The sequence below is a fragment of the Dendrobates tinctorius genome, unplaced genomic scaffold, assembly GCF_039654945.1.
Source record: "Dendrobates tinctorius isolate UK_male_01 unplaced genomic scaffold, ASM3965494v1 ptg000116l, whole genome shotgun sequence".
Taxonomy (NCBI): Eukaryota; Metazoa; Chordata; class Amphibia; order Anura; family Dendrobatidae; genus Dendrobates; species Dendrobates tinctorius.
The window spans coordinates 19,027,174-19,034,358 of NW_027361784.1; the positions used below are offsets into that span (position 1 = coordinate 19,027,174).

Below are 7,185 nucleotides of genomic sequence, written 5' to 3' on the forward strand. Positions count from 1 at the left end.
TCCATACTCCTACAATCTGTCCCATACTCCTACAATCTGATCCATACTCCTACAATCTGATCCATACTCCTACAATCTGATCCATACTCACACAATCTGACCCATACTCGTATAATCTGACCCATTCTACAATCTGATCCATACTCCTACAATCTGATCCACACTCCTACAATCTCATCCATACTCCTACAATCTGTCCCATACTCGTATAATCTGACCCATTCTACAATCTGATCCATACTCCTACAATCTGTCCCATACTCCTACAATCTGTCCCATACTCCTACAATCTGACCCATACTCCTACAATCTGATCCATACTCCTACAATCAGACCCATACTCCTACAATACAATCTGACCCATACTCCTACAATCTCATCCATACTCCTACAATCTCATCCATACTCCTACAATCTGTCCCATACTCCTACAATCTGTCCCATACTCCTACAATCTGATCCATAATCCTACAATCTGATCCATACTCACACAATCTGACCCATACTCGTATAATCTGACCCATTCTACAATCTGATCCATACTCCTACAATCTGATCCACACTCCTACAATCTCATCCATACTCCTACAATCTCATCCATACTCCTACAATCTGTCCCATACTCGTATAATCTGACCCATTCTACAATCTGATCCATACTCCTACAATCTGTCCCATACTCCTACAATCTGTCCCATACTCCTACAATCTGACCCATACTCCTACAATCTGATCCATACTCCTACAATCTGATCCATACTCCTACAATCTCATCCATACTCCTACAATCTCATCCATACTCCTACAATCTCATCCATACTACTACAATCTGTCCCATACTCCTACAATCTGTCCCATACTCCTACAATCTGATCCACACTCCTACAATCTGATCCATACTCCTACAATCTGATCCATACTCCTACAATCTCATCCATACTCCTACAATCTCATCCATACTCCTACAATCTGTCCCATACTCCTACAATCTGATCCATACTCCTACAATCTCATCCATACTCCTACAATCTGTCCCATACTCCTACAATCTGATCCATACTCCTACAATCTGATCCATACTCCTACAATCTGATCCATACTCCTACAATCTGATCCATACTCCTACAATCTGATCCATACTCACACAATCTGACCCATACTCGTATAATCTGGCCCATTCTACAATCTGATCCATACTCCTACAATCTCATCCATACTCCTACAATCTGATCCATACTCCTACAATCTCATCCATACTCCTACAATCTCATCCATACTCCTACAATCTGTTCCATACTCCTACAATCTGATCCATACTCCTACAATCTCATCCATACTCCTACAATCTGTCCCATACTCCTACAATCTGATCCATACTCCTACAATCTGATCCATACTCCTACAATCTGATCCATACTCCTACAATCTGATCCATACTCCTACAATCTGATCCATACTCCTACAATCTGATCCATACTCACACAATCTGACCCATACTCCTACAATCTGACCCATACTCCAATCTGATCCTTACTCCTAGACATCGCCATCACCCGCCGGCTGAGCTCCTATGGAGTCTACAGATGCTCTTTATATCATGCAAATGAAATCTTTTCAGCTCCCTAAATGTCTTCCACTTCTCCCGTCTCAATATTCCTATTTATTACCAGATGATCCTTGATACAGAAGCCATTTCCATCTGCGCTCCTGAGGACGGGAGTCAGCATAATACCCTCTCTGCGCACCATTACAGCCTATGAGATGAATACCGGGTAATTTAATTAACGTTGCTTTGTCAGGATGCCGGGAGACGCTGGGTAAGAAGCTGACAAACCGCACGCTGCCGACATTCATAGCTGACAAATAAAATCCGCGGATACATTGTGTGACAGTCCTAAGCTGGAATCATGCATTTTAATGATGCATAATAAACGTTCGCGGCTTCCATCCTTTCCTCTCCCCTGACGGATAAATATTCCGACAGCATCCAAGTCAATAATATTGAGATACATTAATCATAAGAGAACGGCATCAAAGTGGAGGCCGGATTTCCATCAGGCGGCTGATATTTGATTATCCTTGTAAGAAATTCAGTATGAAACACATCATCTTTTAATTTGCGTCTCCTAAAGCAGTAAAAATTGGGATGGATAGTTATTAATTTATTTATTTTTCTCCCCATCATATCAGGATGTTGGAAAACTACTTCGCTCTTTGTAAGGGGCAAATGACCGGACGTCACCGACAGATCCCTGCAAGTAAAGGGGCATCGAGATGATCATTGATGATATTTTAACTAAGAAAAAGGATTTAAGGTGCCATTATTATTATTATTATTATTATTGTTATATTTGTTTTTAAAAATGAGACTGATGTTAATAAGACGTCTGTGCAATCTCTACAAGAACACATTGCCGTGCCGTGTCGGAACAGCGGGAGAAATGATTATTTTGTATGAAGCTCTACCGCACCGTTTTTTATTATTATTTTTATCAACTGTAAATGTAGCCAGCAATCAACAGACAGCAGAAGTGAGCAGCGTAATGATAGATCTGGAGAGGGCAGGAATAGATCCCAAGGAGCTGCAGAGATCAGTGGAGTGCTACCGCCATCTGGTGGGATAAAAAGGGAAATGCGACACATTCTCATCATCTGCAGAAGTGTAGAAGAGATATTACTACGGTGTGAAAATGGAATATAGATTTATGCACTGATCCAACTGCCGGGTGGTAATTTAGTCTGTGTTTAGAAATGGCCAAGTCTGGTACAAGTGATCCGCCTTTAGGGTTCACTCATCAGTATTATAAATCGCTCTGCTGTTCATCCGAAATGGTGGACGAGTGTCATGTGTATGTCTCTCCGTATGTCATGTGAGTGCAATGCAAGTGTGAAATATTATTTCTTGCCTAGCATCCGTAGGACATCCATATGACACCAGTATGACAAGTGTATGCAAACCATATGCAATGCATTTCTAGCATAATACTTTACATACTATAATACTCTATGTAACATAAACCTAGTTTACCAAACTAATAAAGCAATCTTATATAAAGATATAGATAGGTGATAGAAAGATATTACAGATAGATAGATAATAGATAGATGATAGATAGATTATAGATGTCCTGCAGCGATATAATTTCACAACCCCCTATATAGAATAAACTTACTTATTTAGCCTAATAATATTTTAACCTAATAAATAAATAATTTGAAATATGACATGGGGTCCCCCTATGTTTGATAACCAGCAAATTTAAAGCCGACAGCTCCGGGCTGATATTATCAGACTGGAAAGGTCCATGGTTATTGGGTCCTTCCCAGCCTAATAATAGCAGCCCGCAACCACCCCAGAAGTGCAGCATTACATTAGATGTGCCAATTCTGGTGCTTGGCCTGGCTCTTCCCGATTGCCCTGGTGCACTGGCAATATAAGGAGACTTGAACCTGTGATTGTCTACAACCATATTGCAGTATTTAGTGAAATAACAAACACCATTTATATCCGGAGTTCATCAGTCAGGGGTTTAAATGGCGCCTGTCAGTTTGGATATACATTGCAGTCTGATAGTGGCCAGTTAAAGAGCAGGATGAGCTAAGCAGAATGATATATAGTTTTGTGGGAAAAGACTCAGTATAACCTGTATTTTGTGCAATGAAACTGTCTGCAGAAGGTCTCAGCAGTTTGCTTTGCAGACTTCTGCCTGGTCCTTCTGACGCTAGGACCCAGTGGCCATCTCCCCCGGCTCTGATGGTAACACCTGGATCTGGGTGGGTGATATTTCCATTTGCATTTTACTGTTGAGGTTTGAAGTGGTAGAAGTCAACTATTGTCCTCTTTGGAGTTTGGAGGACATTGGTGTTTCTCTCTGAGACTACTCAAGCTAAGTGCTCCCCTTGTTTTGTTTGACTTTCCCAGTTTTCTTTAGTGGTAGTGGGGATTGACTAGTGCACATCCTGTCCTTCTTGGTGCAGGGCTTATTGCCAGGGTCAGGCAGGGATTAGGTATCCTGCTCGGTGATAGGTTCGGAACCTATATAGCGACGATAGGGCAGACAGGGTGACGTTAGTTCTGTCTAAGGGTCTCAACTCCCCCCTTCCCTAGTGTTTGGTTTCCTTTCCCTTATCCCTTCATGTTGCACTTAGCCTTTCCTTCATGTTGCGTGACAGGTTTTCCCAGAAATCGAACTCACGACTTGTATCATTGCAGGCAGCAGCTAAAGCTATGAGAAGCAGCCTACACTGACAAGTATGGGATGATATTCTACACTTGAAGCTGCATCGCAGGCTCAGAGCCTACAGGCAGATAATTCTGGTACATAAAGCACCTAGATTCTATAGGGAAATAACTCAAGAATCTAGGTGAAATAACACTGGGAGGAGTAGGGTTGTGTGTGAGGCTTACACACCCCTAGAAATGTCGGAAACAATGCAATATGCATCCCTGACACTTGTATGTCTGATGTAACATAGATTTAATTGTAGCCCCTTTGGGGACAAGAAGTGATCACAATATCTGTACAGCGCTGTGAAATATGTTGCTGCCATGTAAGCAATGGGAAAAAATACATAAATCCTCCCTGATAAAACTAAATACATTATCTCAGCAGCAAAGTGCCTCTTGATTTTATTTTTTTTTTTTTAGCATCTGCAGAATCTTTGCTTTGTGACCTGATACAGAAAATACTAAAGTTAATGGATAAATGGTTGCAGTGGAAATAATCCCTTTTGTAACATAAATGCTTCCTGTAAAACAAGGAGGAAGAAGAAAGCACAGAGGTTAAGAGGAGTGTGCACACACAGTCTTCCATCGCCTCGCCTTGTCAGCCGCATCGCTGATGGATCTGACACAATACACTAGATCTTCCTTTTTGCATTATTCGCTGTGGTACAGATCCTCGCTTAGGCATATTCTTTTTCTTTTCCAATTCATAAAGTATTTGACAATGTTTTTTGGTCTCCTATGTGAAAGCTTCTGGTTACTCGGTGTACAACAATGTCAGAAAAAGAGCAGTCATGAAAATAAAATTCTGAGTGACAAATTGACTTGTTCCCAATCTATTGTTCTATCTCTTACATCATGGAAAGTGTTGTATGAGGATAGAAAAAAATGTGTTTTTTTGTTCCCAGAAATAGTGCCCCCCTTATCCATGGTCTGTCGCTGGTATTACAAGTTAGTCACATTTGCCCAGATGGATCTGAGCTGAAAAATAGTCACAGCAATTAGAGTGGTGCAGAATTTACCTGTGTTACCTGGCATAATATTTTAAACAATAGAACCTTTCTTTCTTAGATCATGATAACCCTAAAGAAGACTTTTTACCAAATTCTTCACATTGAGCTGGTTACACTATGTAATAGTGGCCACAAAGCGGAATAAAACTTTTTTATTTGCTTCTCCACTGCAGAGATATAAGAATCAAAGTATTTGGCACCTGAGTAATTCATTTTTGAAAGTTTTAAGTGGGAGTTATCAGACAGTTTTCACAGGGGGCGTGGACTTTTTTCCCCCTGTTTGATACTGACCAATTATAAGCAGACAGCAACACAGCAGAGAAAGGTGAATACGCCCCCACCATATCTTAGAGGGTTTCTCAGCGTGCAAAAAACCTGAACTTAATAACTAAGACATGAGGACCTATAATTTTGTTAATATAATGTGTAACTAAACAAACTTACAATGTGTAATTTTTCATTGTAGGCCTATTCTCATTACACTCCGTAAATGTATGAAATGAATTGTGGGAATCCAATTGGCATAAGAGTGGACGAGCTGCCAAACAATGATGCTGTGGATCTTGCTGGAGTGTTTCAAGCTCTTTGTTACATATCGCGGCACAGCGATGGCCCCTCTCCGACCAGTCAACTTTGTTGGGATGAGCTACAGTACCAGCCACAGTCAGACTCGTATAGACTGTGTTCTATAAGTGGATGCACCGCCAGATCAAATGGTGTAAAGTGAGTAAAAATCTCTAATAAACTTATCATATTTTGAGCTGTTCATTCACTGCTGGTTCTTACACTCCACAACTGTGTCAATGACATCTGGCCAATGTCATTATAGATCACACATCATTTTTTTTGTGCACTGGCAAAAGAAAGTGGCGGGTGAATGGTGTCGATTTCGAAAGGTAAACCTATCAGAATTTTGACCACTTTAAGTATTTCACATTTACAGTTCATCTCAGTGGAACAAACAACCGCGCTTTACAGCAGCCATTTGTTTCCATACGTGCTCTAAAGGTGGCCGGCGGTACAAGAAATGAAGTCAATAAATTGCAGCATTCACAGGTCAACAGCTGGGTAATTTTTACTATCGAGTTTAAGGAGAGAGTGGAAAGAGTTTTCTATGGTAAAATCAATATGTCGAAAGAAGATGTAGAGTCGCCATGAACTAACATGAACAATGGTAATGAAAGAACAGTGTAAATGAATGCACACATTAGTGGGACCTAACGTGAGAGCGCAGAACCTCAACACGGAGCAATGGAACAAATCCGCTGCTATATCACTAACACAATAGGGGCATTCATTAGATGAGGTCGGGTGAGTATGGAGTCGGTAATTGGAAATGCCAAGAACAGGAATTCATAAAGGGGTTTTATACTCCAGTGTAAAATTTCGGTAGTGGAGCTGGCTGACTGCTAACAAAGTGTAGTAGTTAGGCTCTCCAGGTGAGGTGGATCCTCTAAGCCTGGCTGATCACAGGACCCCAAGCATTAACGCACCAAGAAGGAAGGTACATGGGCAGCAAGGACTTGGTGCACACACAAAAATCTCAGGAGCAGCAGGATGGGTGAAGTGGAACCCAGCAGAAATAAATGCAAACACAAAAAGCACAAGGTTCAATCCCAAGGCACAGGTGTGTGTCTCAATGGGTCTTAAAAAAGACTAAGGAGATGATGTCAATCAGTCATGCTGGGCAACTTGCAAAACTAGATGTGGAGCACAGCAGAGGGCAGCGGACCCAGGGGAAGGAAGCGGAGCCCAGGATTCCCAGGAAAGGTGTGTATCACTACTATAAACACTGTGATTTGAGTCTGTATGCCGGTTCAGTTGACTGCCATCCAATTTGAATAACGGTGTTCACACATCGACTAACTTCTCAACAGGAAATTGAGAGAAGCAGATGAGAATCTAGTGGGCACGTGACGGCAAGCTTGCAAATTTTACACTTGTGGT

The 7,185-nt window shown here is 41.3% G+C and overlaps 1 long non-coding RNA gene across 2 annotated transcripts; it reads left to right on the forward strand.

The window, feature by feature from the left end:
* The first annotated feature begins 1,668 nt into the window (after positions 1-1,668).
* Positions 1,669-6,004, forward strand: LOC141101381 (uncharacterized). 2 transcript variants are annotated; one of them, XR_012234958.1, is made up of 3 exons: positions 1,669-1,772; positions 2,191-2,315; positions 5,705-6,004. It is a non-coding gene; the product is annotated as an uncharacterized lncRNA (long non-coding RNA). The 2 variants fall into 2 exon arrangements; XR_012234957.1 differs by lacking the exon at positions 1,669-1,772 and adding an exon at positions 1,793-2,081.
* The last annotated feature ends 1,181 nt before the right edge of the window (positions 6,005-7,185 follow it).